This window comes from Varanus komodoensis, unplaced genomic scaffold (assembly GCF_004798865.1).
Source record: "Varanus komodoensis strain SLA01 unplaced genomic scaffold, ASM479886v1 scaffold6_2, whole genome shotgun sequence".
NCBI classification, from domain to species: Eukaryota; Metazoa; Chordata; class Lepidosauria; order Squamata; family Varanidae; genus Varanus; species Varanus komodoensis.
In genome coordinates this window covers 18,771,816-18,790,854 of record NW_025336346.1, presented here as the reverse complement: position 1 = coordinate 18,790,854, position 19,039 = coordinate 18,771,816, and positions in this window count along the sequence as shown.

Below are 19,039 nucleotides of genomic sequence, written 5' to 3'. Positions count from 1 at the left end.
AGAAGGCCCATTTCAGCGGTGGTACCCCGACTGTGGAACACGCTCCCAGGGGAGGTTTGCCTGGCACCATCGCTTTATCCTTTTCGGTGTCAGGCAAAGACCTTTTTATTCTCCCAATATTTTAACAGTCAATTGGTTTTATCTTTGATTTTATCATTAATGGTCCGATGCAGTGTGCTGTGTGTTGTTTGTATGTGGTTGTTTTGTTTTTCTGTTTTTTGTAAGCCGCCCAGAAACTTTAGTATAAGACAGCATATAAAAACTTTAAATAAATTAAATAAAAATAAATAAATAAATAAAACGTATCTGGAGGACATGAGAAAGAGGAATGCTATCATAAAGGTTCTGGGCTTCCAGAAGAGAACACATTTGTGTTACCCCTCTCTTTGCTGCTGACTCAGTATTTATTAAGAGAGATCAGAAAGTTTACTCTGTTCCTATCACTCCTAGCAGGTCCACACCCTAAGTGAATCAGCCAAACTGGCTACAAATCTTTAACTTGCCAGTGAGAAATATATCACATGCTAGATCATAACAGTTTCCAGAGACTGCGAATCAAACTGAGATGCTGCGAATGTCTGCATTGTATCCATTCCTTGATACTGCCCACCTTTTGTCTTGTGCCACCAGCTGCAGAACAGGACTAGAAGTGGGGAAAATTTAGTAGGCCGGTAATAGGCTGGTCCTTTGGGTATGAGGCAATAGAGCTGCAGTCAAGGATGGGCAGATCAGCCTGCATTCATATGTTTAAACTATCAAGTTCTTTCTCTCTTTAATATGAAGAACGTTGTGAACTTTGGTATCAAAACTAGCACAAAATTCTCACCCATCCCTAGCTAAAGTATATATCCGAGCTTGAAAAGCAGGGTTCTGTTAATAACTTTCCGTCCAGGTTCTTTCAGAAGACAGAGCAGTTAGCTGGGTCTTTTCACACTGGAACCTTTTCCTGCCCTGTAGCAATGTCAAAAGGCAATCGCTCCATCTATCCAACATCAATGAAGTGAAAAAGACAGTGGTGCACGCCAAACTTTCCTCCATTTAAAGAAATGCTGCATAAGGATCTGTACTTATTTTATAAACAGACATGGAATGAGAAATCCACAACTTGATCTATATTCATCCTCCCACCCAAGTTTGGTTAATAATAGCATCTTGTGAGAAAGTGATTTCCCCTAGTGCTGCTGCTCCAATCAAACTCATTGTAGCCACGAGTTAATCTTTTAATTTTAAAAAATAAACGCATTGGGAGACAGGGTCAGACATCTCTCATCTCACTATTCCTTTCATTGTTCAGTCCTTTAAATTTTGTGAAATAAAACAGTTCCAGGAGAGTTCCACCAAAGAAAACTGTTATAAGTAGTTTGGCAACTGCCTCTAGGTGTGTGTGTGTTTGTGTGTCTATTTTGTTTTGTTTTTCCCTGTTCTACAGCTCACCAGACGTGTTTCTGGTCGGTCAATTCCATTATCTAAAGTAGATGAGGGATTTAAAGCATTTCTTTCAAAATAATTTGTACAGATTATCTACTCAACGTGTCAGCTGGTCTCTTTCATGACCAGGACAATAAATCTTCAGATTCATACAACCAAAGAAATTATTACTCAAGCCTTCTGGGGACCAACTGTTTTGTATTCTTTTTGTTTAGTTGTAAGAATGATGTAATTCCAGAACTTGGATGGAAAACATATCCTCCTCTGAAGAATGGAGAAAATTCAGGTTGAAATTAAATAGAACATTGTGGTTAGCTGCTGTGAAAGCAGGAGAACATCAACAGAAAGAAATTGCTGTGCTTCTAAGATTTCTTTATTTCTTTATTACATTTATTTACCTTCCCAGTTTGTAGCCCAGTTTACAATCAAATACAATAAGACAAACAGTACATTAATAAAACAATAAGTTCCTACAATAATATATCAGGTTCCTCACATATGTCTCTAATTATCAAGGGCTTACGTTCAGAGGAGGAGCAATTGGGAGGAGCAATTGGGAGATCTGATCAGAGCTCTTCCATGTCATATCTAGTTTGCTCTTGAATTAAGTTTGTTCCTTCCTTTCCTGAGAAATTCTCCATCTAATTGTTCAAAACAAATGAGGAAGATAAAAGTGTGCATATTTTTGCTCATCAGAGGATATGAATCAAGATTTCAGTAAGCAAGCAAGCAAGATTGGACTGTGCTAGCTTGCAGTGGAAGGAGCAAAGAAATCCCACTGCCAACATTAGGAAGGGGAATAAGGAAGTCTGGACATAACGTCTAAATCCAGAAAATAGAATTATCAGTATCTTTTGTATTTATCTTTTGGGCTAAGTTAAGGAAATTAAAAGTGAAAACCGGATGCATGTTGCTGGATGGGATACAACTAAACCTAGGAAACTAAAGATTTCAGATTCTCCGTGTAAATGAGACATGGTTAAATTTACCTAGAGGCAAAAATTGTATGGAGAAGATGATTTTGTACAGATAGGATGAAGTGGTGTATGAACAGGGATGTCCATCTGCTGTAGATTTTTAAATCTGTATGGGGGTTTACATTCTGAACTACTTCAAATATATATGCAGTGGTACCTTGGCTCACGAACTTAATCCATTCCAGGACTCTGGTCGTTACCCAAATTGGTCATGAGCCAAGTCAAATTTCCCCATAAGGGTCAATGTAAATAAGGTTAATCCGTTCTGCAACTATTTTTTTTACTCACAAAAAATTGAAGCAAAGTGACAAAGAACAACAAAGATCACAGCCATCTCCCCCACCCCAGTGATCATGTGGGGGGGCTGGGGGGAGGCAGGCTTGGGCGTGCAGGGGGAGGTGGGTGTGGGCGCGCTCGGTCAGGAACATGGGTGCAATCACAGCCATCTCCCCTGCAGCACAAACGCGGCCACCCCCCCCCCCAGCACGACCGCGATCACACCCGTGCAGAGAAGGCGGGCGCGCTTGCGATCGTCACCCAAAGCAGAGTTGGCGACCTGCGGCAACATTTTTATGAAATTTCTGTTTGTGACCCAATTTGGTCGTGAACTGAGACGTTTGTGAGCCGAGGTCCCACTGTACAGGTGAACCTACAGATCTGCTAGTGAGAAAAATGGATGTAACTTTTTGCATCCCACTTTTCCATGCCAAGATTAATTATGCAGGAGCTGAATTGGTACCCATAGTGGTAGCTTTATACAGGACATGAGATGTGACTAATTTTTTGTCACTCTGGGTGTGATTCTGGGGATGGGTGTCTCCTAATTAAAACAAAAACAAATAAACAAAACTAGATGGAAAGTTTCCCCAGGAGGTTACCAGGTTCAGCACAACCCAAGGTCGCTCACACATGCAAAATCAAGTCACTTTCCCTCAGCTGCAGAAGGGGGAACACTGACTGGTCATGTCATGGCTCACAATCCATTAGCTTATATAAATAAACAATATTCTGAAACTTGCATGCCTATTCATGGGATATTTGAAGCACAGCCTATGGGTCATTAGGTCATTTTAGGCATCCATCTGAATCAAATATTTATTAGGAAGTAACTAAAAGTGGGGCCAGTTGGGGGGCAGAAAGGACTGACTGTGAGATTTATATTATCAATCCATGAGATCGATATTATAAATCTGTCCTATCAGATTAAGCTTTCTTGTCTACTAGAATCAAAATGCTATCTAGTTTAAAAGATGGCAGTTTTGCAGGGTGGAAGGGGAGGGATTAAGCTACTTAAGCTATTTATAAACAGTCTGTTAAAACAGCAGCCTCATCCAGACGTGGCCAAGGAAAGCTAGAAATACCAAGAGCAATCTGAAAGCTTATCTATCAGTTAGACCACACCATTCTGTGTATTAAACCCCAGCATTAATTACATTCTTCAATGTTTAAATTTATACCTATCTTTTTGCACATTCAGCAAATACAATCTAGAAAAGAGATTTTGTTTCAAAACTGAATTGCAATGCATAGCTCACTGACACATCTTACAACTCATTCCCCAAACTGCCCTTCTCATGTTATTTTCGCCATTATGTCTGTGGTTTCATCATACTGTGTTTTATCATAACTTCTTTATATTGCAAAGGTTTCTGTTGAGATTTTAGTATGTGGTTACTTTCCAGTACTGTGGCTTTTGTTCTGTGGGAAGGAGGAGTAGCTTCAATGGGGTGGAGGGGTGGAGAGGGTGGTACTGAGAGAAAGACCCATCGGGCATGGTTGCCCTCGGTTGGCTGTTGCCAGTACAAGTACCAAGATCAGGCATATCATGTGCTTTCTTTAACAGTATTTGCCGCCTGGAGAATCTGCAATAGCATAATGTTCAGGGGGTCATTTTCTATTTTTGTTGTTGTTAGTCACAAAGTTGTACCTGACCATCACGACTCCATGGACCTCTTTCCTCCAGGCTCTCCTGTCCTCCACCAACCCTTGGAGTCCACCTAAGTTCAAACTGACTGCCCCAGTGACTCCATCAATCCACCTCATCCTCTGCCTTCCCCATCTCCTTTTGCCATCAATTGTTCCCAGCATCAGGGTCTTCTCCAGTCGTTCCTTCTCATCATTTTCTACATGAGGTTTTAAACCCACTACGTTACCAAGGCTGTTTCTTCCAGATTCTTTACAAGATTTTGGTCAGCTTCTTTACATGATTTCCCCCAAGGTTTTCCCTCTCTATCATTCTGTATGTTCCATCACACAACCACAAGGCAGTGCTGCGGTATACTAGAACTGTCCAAACACACGAGGGTTTCATGCCACTATTCACAGATGCACCAGATTTCCCTTAGTTGGAAAAAATGGGGCTAAAATCCAGGGCACTGTAGCTCTGTGTGTGTGTGGGGGGGGGGGGGATTACCACCCAAAGAGTGGCAGGTGCTAAGGGCATGAGGGCAGCAAAAGCAAGATCTATTTTTCCTGCAGATATGATGTGTTGTGAATGTGCAATGCAAAAATCCATGTGCTCAAAGTTTTTATTTTTATCAGGGTTGGCAGACAATGTTGCTCTTGTTCTAATGTAACAGGAATGTAGGATCAAGTGCAAAGCTTGGAGTGGCAGCGGTGGAGGGAGGGCAAAGAGCAATGTTAGCTACATGCTTCACAACTAAAGTAATGCATCAAGTCCCGGTGTGAAAATCAGACAGATTCGGACAACAGCTTCTTGTGATCCTCGTCCTCAGATAAAAGCAGGTGCTTTCCACTCATCCCCCACCAAGATACACTCACACTCACCATTTATTTATTTGTTTATTTTGATTTATTCCATTTATACCCTGTCCTATCTCTTCAAGCACTCAGGACGGCTTACAAGATATATAAAAATACAATAAATATAAAACTAGTCTAAAAACATTAATTATTAAAAAATAATTACACTACACCTGCCCAGGCCACACAGCAGTGACAATGTGCAATATGACCAGACTTTGTGAATCAGTGTCATCTGGAAATGTACTGGGAACTTGACTGCCATGGCTAGAAACTAGAAAAACATGTACTCAGTTGTCAAAATCAGGTCTCTGTTACCAGCCAATAATTTGACTTTCAGCACCAGCCTTTGCATCTTTACTAAACATTCTTAAAAGTCCCAAACAATATGTAGGATCCTTTGCTATTGATACAGTGGTTGGGCCTGTTAGTGGGTGGAAATAAACCTCTGTTAAGAAAGCCCAGTGGGACATCTAGCTCTATTATTGCAGGCCTTCTCTCACATATATTCTAGCCCACGCTGGCATATTATGAAGATAAGATTTCCTAGGATATCAAATGTCTTTTAAGAATCAGAGACAGATTAGAAGAAATACAATATAGCTTTTCTTTATAAAATCCCAGGAAGGTATTTTACACAGTAGAAGTGGCCCAAGTGGAATATGATAACTGCCAAGTAAAGCTCTTTCATTGCACATGAAATATAACAGGTCTGATCAGAGATCTACTTCTTAAACCGTGCAAGAAATTTACTTGGTGAATTTTTGCTGCTTTTCCTGATGCAAAATGACAGCAGAATTCTATGTATTCATTCCTACTATGTTCAATGCAGCTTACTCACAGGTGGGTGTGTGACACACCTGAAAAGCACCTGTCTAAACAGAGATCATCACATGCACTTATCCAAGGCATGTTTCCTAGTCTCTTAACAATAATTAAGTGATTGGGGTTCAGTGAGAGTTTCTGTAACCCCTTTAAGTTGGGACAATTATATCTTATGAAGTGGGGGGAACACAGAGATGAAGGTCCCACTCTTCTAGACAGCTGATTTTGGCCATCTAATTGCTCCTAATCTCTTCAACACAATCAAGGGTTTGAGAGCATCTACACTGGACCTGGATGAACCAAACATTTAAAAAGAAACTAGCAACTTTTAAGGTTATAAGCTTTGAGACTGATGATGATTATAACAATGTTTGGTGTTCGATAGTTGACAGTTAATGTTACCTTTCAAGAGACTTAATTGTTCTGTTTTTCATCCTTGTTATTGTTTGGTGCACCAGCTTGAGGGCCTTAAGACTGAAAGATGGTCTATAAATATTTAAACAAGCAAAACCCAAGCCGCCTTGAATGCTATTTTTTGGTAGAAAGGTGGGCCTCCAAATAAATACATAAATAAAAGTGAACACATTTTATACACAAATATTAGAAATGTTTGTATAGAATCTTTTCATTTTCCCAAAGCACTATTTCAGGATAAGGCATGAGTGCATTTTGCAAATGGAAACTTGAATCACAGGCTGTATAGACATGTCCTACAGACCATAACAATTATCTTGGAGACTCCAAGATAACAATACAATTAATATCATTAATGGGTATTAGTAGAAAGGTGGGGATAAATGAGATGGGAGCCTCTGGTAGATCTCTGGTGGTTTCTAGTAGATCTACAAAGGTCCTAACTGTTGAATGATAATAGCAAAGACAAGATCTCCCCCACCTCCCCAAATTAGCCTGCTGATGAAAGAAATGCTTGGGAGGAAACTACAAATGACCTTTTGTGCAAGAAGTCTCTTAGCTCAGTCCTGCTGCTGAAAACAAATTATTGGGCTGAGCATATGTTTAGATGTGACCCGTTCCTGAATTTTTACTGCACTCCCCCATCTCCATTTGATATCTGTAAGTGGATCATAGGGTTCTACAAAAAACAGTAAAAGGATTGATGTTTGCCTACCCCCTGAAGTAGTATCTAGCAAAGGCAGTAGCTACTGTTTTTTTCTGGGTGTTCTCCTAAATTCACTGCAAATTGTAGACTCAAGACTAAACATGCATATTCAGAAAATAAGCCCCAGTAAATCAATAGGATACAAATTAATTCCAGTTTAGCCTTGTCGGAGTATGAACCCTTTATAATGTGCTTTGTGGTACCTTTGAGTATCCAGTTGTTTGGGCTGGATAAAGAAGCAAAGCATGAAGTATACAAGAGCCTAACTCAGGAGGAAATGCAAAAGTTCTCTTTTGAACAAACCAAGAAGCACAGAGATAGAAAGCAGAATGTCCTGGTGTTTCCTGTCACCCCTGCACCAGTGATGCAACTGAATGGCCTCTCAGGATGCTTGCCTGGGCCAGTACATCTCTTTGTACAACTCAGCTGTGGCTATTCGGTGGAATAATCAAGCCCACCCTTGCCCACTGGGACTCATGTGTAAGAAACTCTGTTGGTATGTATTTAGGATAAAATAATTAGGACAAAAATTTTAATAGGCCAAGCATGTGTGTATATTTCATACAAAGTTTGAACAAGTTGGCTTTATAAGTTAAACAGTTCTTCCACCTTGTGGCTAAATTGAATATTACTGCCAAGGCCCTTGTGGAAATAATTATAGCAAGTATATGCATATTCATATTAAATGCTTAGACTGCACAAAGCTGTGCACTATGTCACCTGTTCAAGTAACTACACTGCCCTGCAATGATGACAGAACACAGGAGCGATAAATCAAGGGAGAAATTATCTCTTGTCATTGTATAGGCTGACGTTTCTGATTACTGCAATCCATACCTATTCACATGCAATAATAAAAACTTCCTGTTCACACTGTGGACAAAAACAGGATCTTATAGATGGGGAATATTACCTCTCAGTAGCTAATCTAGCCGAATATAAAATAATAATTCTTCTCAGAAATATGTGGCCATTTCCCCTTGTTTGCACAGACTCTGGGCGAGCTAGGGGGGAATTTACCAGCATTCGGAAAGTGATATCTAGGCATTATTTGTTAAGTACTGACCAGCCAAAGGCTTAGGCCTGCTGTGCCATTCCTCCAACAAACCATATTATGAGATTGGCTCCCTCCCTTGTTCCACACCAAGACACAAGACACAGAAGAGGAATCAGTTGAGATCCTCCTCCATAGCCATTGGCCAATCTATGTATTTGCCTATGCCCACATTGGACAAAAGTGAGTTCCAAGAGAAGCAAGGAGGAAGAACGCTGACCAGTAATAATCTTGTGTAGAGGCTCAGCATGGAACCCTCTCAGTATTAAGTAATAAAGTGACAACAGGGAAAACTGGAACAGGGGTTGTCCAATGTGACAATCTTGTAAGAAACTATTTGGTTATGTGCCAAAATATCTGCACATGTAATTGGATGTGTCTTCTAACCTAAATAATGTCACTGCAATTAAGCTCCTTTCTATTTAATACCAACAGTGAAAATGTGATACAGTATACCCCCGTGAAGTCGCGGTCCAGAGTTCGCGGCCTCAGTCTTTCACAGAATTTTCCTTGGAACCTATTGAATATTGTTCGCGGAAACCCCTGCAATTTCGCGGAAACTGCTGATTGGCTGCTGCCCTGTGACGCATCTCCGGTGTTTGCTGAGTGTTCTTTGTTTTGTTCTTCTTGAAGCCTTAAGATGCCGCCCAAACGCCCTGCACCTTCTAAGGCTTCTGGCAATGAACCTAAGTGCCAGAAGAAGTTTGAAACACTCCAGGAGAAAGTTGAACTACTGGATTTGCTCTGGGAACTAAAAAGTTATGCCACAGCAGTGCGCCATTATGGCATCAATGAAAGCATCGTACGCTACATAAAGAAGAACGAGGCAGCGATATATTTAGGGTTTAAACTATAAAAATAGGCATTTTTACTACATTCAAAATTTGTGGTTTTTCGCAATTCATGGGTGCTCTAGGAACGCAACCCCTGAGAATTTTGGGGGACTACTGTATTTGCCTAAGTTTTGACACATATTCAAGGCAATATTATAGAGTGATTACCTGGGCACAAATTGGCCTGTCTTTGTGCTATTTATTATCCAAGGAAACTTCTTCAAATATGTAAAGACATAACATCCCAAACTGATCTATTATATAGCAAGCAGTGGGTACAGATCATGATTATCACTCTTGTTCATAATATCCGTAACAGACCTCACAATGGAATACTTTCCCACTAGACTGTGCTTTGTGGTTGTAATACTATTTCCAGTCACATGCACACACCAGTAAAACTAATGAGGCTTAAGTAATAGTAGAATGGATTATAGCCCAAGTAAAAAAATTAATGAGATGTTTAGACGTTTCATGTCTCTTATTAACCATCATGATAGAAAAAACCAACACATACCTGAGAGGCGTTAATTCCTTATATCCTATAAAATAAAGTACATTTTTGAAAAAAAAAAGAAAATTAATGTCATACCTTCTACTCTTCTCTCTAAAGAAACACAAGTTTAGTTCTGTGCTTTCTTAAAATCTGATGATGACTAAAAAGTGGACACAATACACTTTAGGTAAACTTCAGTCTGTTTGCAATAGAACAGCGCTGCCATCTCCCATGCTTTTGTTAATGTCACCTGCAAATGACAGCTGTTGTTGTTGTTGTTGTTGTTATTATTATTATTGCATTGCAGTTCTGACTCATATTTTTAGTGTTACCTGATGTTAATTCCCACTGCCAGACCTTCTATCTCAATAGCGCCAGTACTGTCCCAGAAACTTGTTTGATAGCACCTCTTGATCAAAATTTCATTGCTCATTTAAGGTTTTTTCCACATGAGTAGTACTGCTCCAGAATGGCTGTACTCTGGCTCCTCCTCCATTACTTTCCTTGACAGCCCTGCACTGTGCCCATCTCTTGAATTCTTTCAGTTGGAAGGAATTCAAAGCTCAGTAAAGGCAAAGTGCACATTCTGAAGAGTGGGTAGCTCACACAACTATAAGCTGGAAACACAAGCTTGATTTGCACAGCGTGACAGCCCATGGCTTGAACAATCAAGAGCTGTCAGGGGCAGGCAGGAGAGAGCTGGTGCATTGCCTGTAGCATGCCCAACACTTTCGCTTTTAATCATTCAACCACTTGGGTTGTTTAGCCCCTAAACAGCCTGGCAATCCGGGTTTGGACGATACACTTCACAATCTACAGAGCTGCCACTCATGGACTATGGATTAAAAGCAGATGTGGTGGGTGGGCAGTGGCTTCGACGCAACTGTAACAGCTGCTGGGTTGTTTCCCTGTTGTCTTGTGCACAGCAGGAACGGCAAGGTAGGCGCTTGAGTACATTGCTGCTCCTTATTTTACTTGTTTGAATACCTCCATACCACTCTTCCTCTGAAGCATTCAGAATAGCCTATGTACAGTTCCCAGTTTTTTCATTCAGGTGGCATTCAAGGCCGCCCCTGGTAAACCTAGGCAGTCAAGCTGCCTTCAGTTCACTTATCTAGATCATTTTGTGCACACAACATAAGGAGTGCCTGATTCTTGCCTTCTCAAAACAAAAGTATAAAGACAGTGCAGGGGCACTTCCAGATGGAGGGCTACATGTGTATGGATACATGCAGGTATATGTACTGGCTCACAATTTTACCACACATGATTTCTAAATTGTGAATGTTGTCAGCTGGCTAGTCAGTATGAGGAGAAGTGATTTGTTTTGGCCAGCATTGCCCCTCAAAGAGCTCAGAGAGTTGAATTCTTGACTGTCCAGTTGATTTCTTAGAAGGACCACACCATGAGAAGTAAAAATTCTGACTTGTTTAGAAGTACCTCAAACAGACACACACACACACACACACACACACACACACATGTCTCCCACTGAGCCAACAACAGTCTTCAAAATCTGACAGGTGCTCATGGTCATGAATAGTGCAATCTGCTTCTCTTAGCTATTCTTATCTTCCAGATAAGAGGTACTAGCATAAACTATTTGTTGGACAGCAAAACTTGAAGAAAAGTAGATAGAGCAGTATGGAAAAGACAAGCTGAGGGGAAATGCAGTCATCTTTCACTGCCTAGCTATGGGCAACCTGCACAAGAGCATGGCTTTCCTTTTACTGGACTGATACAGAAGAGGGATTCCATCTGCTTGCCCCAATTATCCATTGCTGACATAAACAAAAGATTGCTCACTGGTAAATCAAAATGTCTATATGTACTCAAGGAACAAGAACAACAACACAGTAATAGGCCAAGTGTTATTGTTCTGCCATCCTTCAATATGCCATGGCTAGATCAGGTTTTAACATCTCAACTGCTTATTTCTTTGCCACTGGAAGATAGAGAGTATTATTTTTCTACTAGGAAATTGAATTGACTGATAGTTTTATTTGTTACATTCACTGCCCATTCCATCCTCCTATCCATTATTGGCTCAAATCCTTTGACCTCACACCAAATAAGTTCTTCCTTAGTGTCTTGTTTTGAAAACATTCCTATCCTGAAAATTAGTAATTCCCTTCTCCAAGAACATTTCTCGACATCAAGGAAGAATACACTGGTAAATAGCAACATGCCATGTTAGTTTTAAGGCAATTTCCTTGCTCACATGCAACATTTCTTCACAAAGTGCTGGAGACACATTCCTATCGCTGTCATGCCTTGCTTTTGAGCTTCCTGGAGGAATCAGGCTGGCTACTGTTAAAGACAGAGGGCAGGCTCACATGTCATGTTAGCCTCACCTATTACTAAGTCACAACGGGTTGGTTGTTGTGTGAAGCAGCCATGGTATCCCTGACGGCTTTGACCCTTTCTTCCCCCTTGACCCATCCACAGGTATCCTGCTCCTCACCCCCTTGGTTGGCATACCCAGCCCGTGCACAGGTGCTGCAGAGTGCCACTGTGCGCAGCTGGTTTGCCACTGTGCGTACGGAGTACTAGATGTACGTTTGGTCTGATCCAGCATGGCTTGCCTCGTATTTTTATGATACGGTGTCTTGTTGGGTAAGAAAAAGCAACTCTGGGAAATGGTCTGTGCCCACACAACATGACAACCCACAGTGGGTTGCTGGGTCATACATCCCCCCAGTCAGGATGATAAACTGTGACAGCATGTCAGCAGTTACCTTGTTATATGTTATCTTTGTCTTGATTAGGTTGCAAACTTTTAGTAATTTAGACCTCCCCAGAGAGGTCCGCCTGGTGCCGTCCTTATTTGTTTTTCGGTGCCAGGCCAAGACCTTTTTATTTAAATGCTATTTTAACTGTTAATGGTTTATTTGTTGGTTTAAATTGACCAGGCTGGATCCACTATTTTATTTTATTTTATTTTATTTTTTGTATTTTATTTATTTGATGAATTTTTTGTATTTTATTTGGGATTTTAATGATTGTAAGCTGCCCTGAGGTTCATGCGATGGGGCGGCATATAAGTTGTTTAAATAAATAAATAAATGAACAAGTAGATCAATCAATTAAAAACCAGTTTAACCAACTAAGAAGCAGCTCTACTCATTGGGAAAACACATTTCAAAGTTCACTATTTTTATAGAAATACTTATAAAATCTGTAGATAGAAAATACTATCACCCCTTTGTTTTCATACAGAGGAAAACCCTCTCTTAAAATGGTACCTGCTGCAATATACACATTGGCCTAGGCAGTTAATGGCTGTGCCATATTCCAGCCCTCCTCCTACTTGGTGGTTGTCCTATCAGCCTGCCTTTGGGTCTCCTGATTGCGTGTTTAAACAACAGACTGGTTTGGAAACAGATCTCCCTAATAGCGGATAAGGCAGTATCGTAGGGCCACAGGGTTGGCACATAAAACTAAAACCTGGGTGGGTGAGTGGGGCAGAGTTAGTCTCTTCCAACTATACCTACCAGGGTATTTGGATCAGCAGATTTCAAGGCTGAAGAGAAGGGACTGTGGTTGTGATGTGCAGGCTGCACAAAAACAGCACTTTGCACAAAACATAGCCCATAGAAAAAGTGTAGAAATTTGAGCACGTTTTTATCACTAACATTTTGTTGCCTAGAATCTATTCAGCTATCTTACTTTGAGATTTAGACAAAAAAGAAAAAAGAAAAAGAAACCCCTAACCCTCACCCCAACAACACTCCCACTCCACTTAAACAATTGGATGTCAGGACACAGCAAATAATATAGGTAAGCAAGAGAAACAACTAGTCAGAAGGGGCCTTCTACGACCTCTCGTGGAAGCCCTTTCCATACCCTCGGGGTCCTAACTGTCAGGAAGTCCTTCCTGGCATCCAAATTGAACCTTGGTTCCCTGAACTTCGCTCCGTTGGAGCACATCCTGCCCTCCTCTGCAGGGGAGAACAGGTCTCTACCCACCTCCGTGCGACACCCGCTCACATACCTGTACGTCGCCAACAGTTCCCCTCAGAGTCTCCCCTTCTGCAGGCTGAAAAGCCCCAGTTCCCTCAGTCTCACTCATATGGCTTTCCCTGTAAACTGGCCACCAACCTTGCGGCCCTATGCTGCACTGACTCTAAGCTGGCTATATCCTTTCTGTAATGAGGGGCCCAAAACTAACACAATACTCCAGTTGTAGGTGCACCAGAGTCGTATAGAGTGGTAGTGATACTTCTCTCAATCTAGAAGCCATGCTTCTGGCTATGCAACCAAGGGTGGTGTTCACCCTCTTGAATCACACTGCTTACTCATGTTTAGCCTGCAGTCAACCAGCACTCCGAGATCCCTTTCACAAGTACTGTTCTCCAGCCACTTGTTCCCTAACCTGTACTTATGAGACCCATTGCTGTGCCCCAAGTGTAAGACCTTGCACTTATCCACATTGAATGCCATTCTGTTGTCTCCTGCCCACTTCCACAGTCTGTCCAGATCCTTTTGGATCTGGAGTACCTGATCCTCAGTTGTGGCCACTGCCCCAGTTTTAGTATTGTCTGCGAATTTGATCAGCAGACTGTTCACCCCTTCTTCCATGTCGTTGATGAAAAGATTAAACAGGATCAGCCCCAAGACAGAACCCTGGGGGACCCCACTTGTCACTGGCTGCCATTCTGATGATTCCCTACTTATGGTTACCGTCTGCTTTTGGTCAGTCAACCATGCCCTAATCCAGTGATGGCGAACCTTTTAGAGACCAAGTGCCCAAACTGCAACCCAAACCCACTTACAGTGCCAACACTGTAATAAAACCTGAAAACTGCAATTTTAGTTTAGAAAAAACAACTCATATATTAACATCTTTTGTCTTAAAAGAAAAACATGATAACAGACCTTTCAATGATACAAACGGCTTTTTATTGAAAGGTAAAAGTTTGCTTTTGGCCTGCTCTGAAAAAGGCATCTGAGTGCATTTCCTACCTTTTGGAGGTTTCTGCTAAAATCACAGCCAGTCCAAGCAAATCCCTGGCAGCGCACCGACTGGCCATGCAAAAGCTTGGACGAGTCACGGCTTGTGATGTCATCGCCGGCACCGCTACTCCTCCCGAGCATGCGCATGGCCCCTATGTGCACTGTTACCTGATGCTCAGCTACTGGGGCGATGCTGGGGCAACTTGGCTCGTGTGCCGACAGAGAGGGCTCTGCATGCCTGCTGCAGCACACGTGCCATAGGTTTGCCATCGCTGCCCTAATCCATCGGACAGTGCATTGGTTTATCTCAAAACTCCTCAATTCCCAACCAGGATAGCATGGGGCACTTTGTCAAAGGCCTTGCTGAAATCCAGGTAAACCACATCCACTGCATTCCCTCCAGCTAGCCACTTTGAAACCTTTTCATAGAATTCCACAAGCTTTGTCTGGCAGGACCTGTTATTGTGGAAGCCATGTTGTGTGGCCCCCAGCCTCCCTTCCCTATCTAGCATCACTAGATCTCTCGCTATTATGAGCCTTTCCATTGTTTTTCCTGCAATGGACATAAGGCTAACTGGTCTGTAATTCCCCATGTCCCTTCTACTACTCTTTTTGAAATTTGGGACCACTGATGCCACCCTCCAGTCCTCTGGAACGTCACCCGTTCTCCATGAGGCCTCAAAAATGGAGGCCAGCGGGCGTGAGAGAACTCCTGCCAACTCTCTAAGTACTCTCGGGTGTAACCCATCAGGGCCTGACACCTTTGTAATGTCCAATGCCCTGAGGAGCCCCTCAACTTCTAGGGGGATGACTCTAATCTGTGCCCCTAAGTCCCCGGCCTCATCTAATCTCCTATGAGGATATCCCCCGTCCTGCTTTGGGGAGAATACAGAGGCAAAATAGTCATTTAGCATCTCTGCCTGTTCCCTCGCTTCAGTCACTGGATCCCCTTCCTCTTTATTTTACGGTCCCACTACCTGTCTCCCCTTCCTCTTCCTATTTACATGCTGACAGAAGTCCCTTTTGTTGCTCTTGATATTCTTTGCAAGTCTCACCTTGTAACCAGCCTTAGCCTTGTGAAGAATCCTTCTGCAATGGGCCTCCTCCTCCCAGGATATCCTTTTGTCTATTTGCCCCAGGACACATTTCCTATGGAGGTTCCTCTTGCGTCTAATCCCTCTAACCACCTCCTTTCGCATCCATGGCAGCACTCTCCTTCATCTCCCCACCTTACTAACTAGAGGTATCATCAAGGCTTGCACCTCTAAAACCTCCCTTTTGAGTACCATCCACCCCTCCTCAACTCCCTTGCCTTCAAGTCATCTATCCCAGGAGACTTTCCCCAGTCTGGCCTTCAGTTGACCAAAGTTGGCCCTCTTGAAGTCCCAGCATCTAGTGCTCGACCTGCTGCCCATCCCCATTCCCCTGATTTCAAAGCAATGGATGATCACTCAGATCCAGAGCTCCTCTAATCTGTACCTCATCTATCACTTCCTCCCTGTTGGTCAAAACCAAGTCAAGGATGTTCCCCTCCATCGTCACCTCTCAGACCCTCTGCGTGAAAAAACCTCCCTCTATAGCATCTAGGAAGCAACATGACCTGGCTGTCACTCTGAGTGAGTCTCCAAACTAATATCTGGGAGACTGAAATCTCCCATAATTACTGTGTTCCTCCCTCGAGATATCCTTAGAATCTCATCTGTCAGGACATCATCCAGGGTCTCAAGTTGACCTGGAAGGCAATAACATACCCCCACTGTCAGGTCCCTCTCCCTGTCAAAACCCCTTAGTTTCACCCAGACTGCCTCAACCAGATCTCCTGCACTGCATTCAATCTCACTGCATCCTATCTCTTCTCTGACATGTCAGGCTTCATCTCTGCCCCTTTCCCTTCCTGACCTTCCTAAACAGGTGATACCCCTCTATGTTTACATTCCAGTCTTGCCTTTCAACCCACCAAGTTTCTGTGATCTCCACCAGGTCATACCCTCTTATTCCCAGGAGAGCTTCAAGCTCTTCCTGCTTATTACCCATGCTCCTAGCATTGGTGTACATGCATCTCAACTCCTTCCCACCACTTCCTTTCTTTGGAATCCCCAGCCTAAGCTAAGCTAATGCCCCTCTTTCCCCCAGCCTCAGTGACCCTCCTTTCCCTGCCCCACAAAACCCTGGACCGGTAAGATAGATGAAAAGGCCACTTGGACCTTTAAGTCACTGAGTTTCTTCCCCAAGGCCTCGAAGTCCCTGGTGATTCCACCCACACCCTGCTGGCTATGTCATTTATCCCCACATGGATCACCAGAAGGGGCTGGTGACCCCCAGAGCGAACAAGATGCTCCACTCTATCCTTCACATGCCAGATGTGTGCGGCTGGCAGGCAAAACACCTCCCTTGCTTCAGGGTCAGGGTGGCACACCACCACTTCAGTGCCCCTCAGCAGGGAGTCCCCAATGACAATCACCCGCTGCCATTTCTTCCCGGTGGTGGTAGGTGGCTGTGCCCTGGCCCTCACCTCTCCTGCAATAGCCTCCTGGCCGCCTGTGGTCCCAGGCTGGGGGTCCTGCTGGTTCCCCAAGTCCTCATCAGCCCCAGCCTTCCCAAGCAGAGAGAACCTGTTTCCTAGTGTTACCAAACTCAGCCACTCAACAGCTAGGGCAAACCCGGGTGGACCCCAGACCAGAGCCAAAAGGAGCCTGAGACGAGACTTAGAGCCAAAATCAGCTTTATTTTAGTGCACTATAGAATAAAGGGAGACAAAAGAGGACATTCAGCCCAAAGCAGTGTCTTGAAAGTTGCACCCCAGTACATGCATTTTATACCCTAGGTAACCAACTAGGTCACCTCATACACTTCTAATGCATCGATACATCAATGTATGTACCCCCTCCCATGCTGGAGAAACAGTCCTTTCTTCTGTCAAGGACATTTCCCATGTCTATTTCTTATCTGCTCGAGATTCACACAGGCTTGCCATGTTCTTACTCCCTGCACATTTGCAACTTTCATGACGGCTAGAACCAGTTTCCACTGTCCCTTTGATTACTGTATTTGAGGGTAGGCTAGTGTGTTAGCTGTGGGTTACACAAAGTTCATTTTGTTCTTATCTGCCCTTCCTTCTGGGACAGTATAACTGTGGTGTTTTTACTATGTGGCCTTCCTCTGGCCAACTACTTTTGGGGTGTTTTGGGGTGCTGCAATTGGCAACACTAGCTCCAGATCGGTGCCAGGAGAAGGAGGAGGCCGTGCTGGCCTCCTCCTCCTGTGGGTGACATGCCTCCATGTTTCCCCAGCTGCTCCTCCCGTGTCCCGTTCCTCAACCCTCTGTCTGGACGTGGACTGCTCCTGGGGAGCCTGGAGAGCCCTCTCGGCCCTCAGACACCTCATCTCCTCCTCTAGGAGGGTCACAAGCTTGCACAGAGGACAAGTGTATCCCTGCCTCTCCTGAAGGAGAAGGTCGAACATGTCGCAGCTGTTGCAGCAGACAGCCACACCTGTGATTCCCGCCAAGGCCATCTCCTGGCCTGACACTGGGAACCCCTCAGAGACTCTACCTTGTTCCCCTGCCTTGTCTGTCCTGCGCTACTCTTCAGTCGCCCAGTTCTCCCAGACAAAAACCCACACTCACACAAGGACAAAAATACATTAATATAATATAATATACCTGCCCCCAGAGAAGGGAGTCCTCGGGCAGCCCAGGTCACAGCTAAGAGACACTGCCTTATAAGCCTCACAGGCCGCAGGCCGCATTTTAAGCTAATTGAAGAAAAATTAGTTAACTGAAGCTAGAGTTTTGTAGTGAATCTCTGCACATAAAAAACTCTGTGATTCTATAATGGGGATGGACAAACTGAGGCTTGGGAGGAACATGCAGCTCTTTGAGTGTATTTTGTGGCTTGCCACTCGCCATTGAAGGCACCCATGAGTGCTAACTTGCCACTTGCTGCCCATGGCCACCCGCTTGCCACTCACAAACACCTGACATTTATCATGTGTGGTTCTTCTACTAAACAAGTCTGGCTACCACTGTTCTATAATATTATTAAAGAATTTTCAATTTTGATCCTTTAAAATATGTACATTTATATAACATGTAGAAACTGGATGCACTATCAAGATCATTTTACTTATGTACTGTGTTGTGTGTGTCACATCACCTACATATCCTTGATTTGAGACTTTGGTTAACTAATCAAACTAGATTTAACTAGCATCTTGTAATAGCAAGAATCACTTTGCTTCTTTCAGTTCAGCTGGTGAAAGTGGAGAGAAATGGAGTCAAATTTGAGCCACTAAAAACAGGAGGTGGCATCAGTACATTAAAGTAATCTCGACATTTGCAAAATTGCAACAGCAACAATAAAGTAGGCAAAGTTAAGGGGAGTAATCCCCTCATCAGCCCATAGGAGCTGAACATAATCATTTGGGGCCTATTTGGGCCTACATCTGCATCCTCTGCAGAGCACTGCAGTTTCTGCGGCACCCATTGCTTGTCATAGTGCCCCCCCTTGACACTGGGAGTGAAATTGCCGCCAGGGAGAGGAAGGAAGGGGAGCAGTTGCTTCTCCCAGTTGCAGCTGCAGAGTCGAG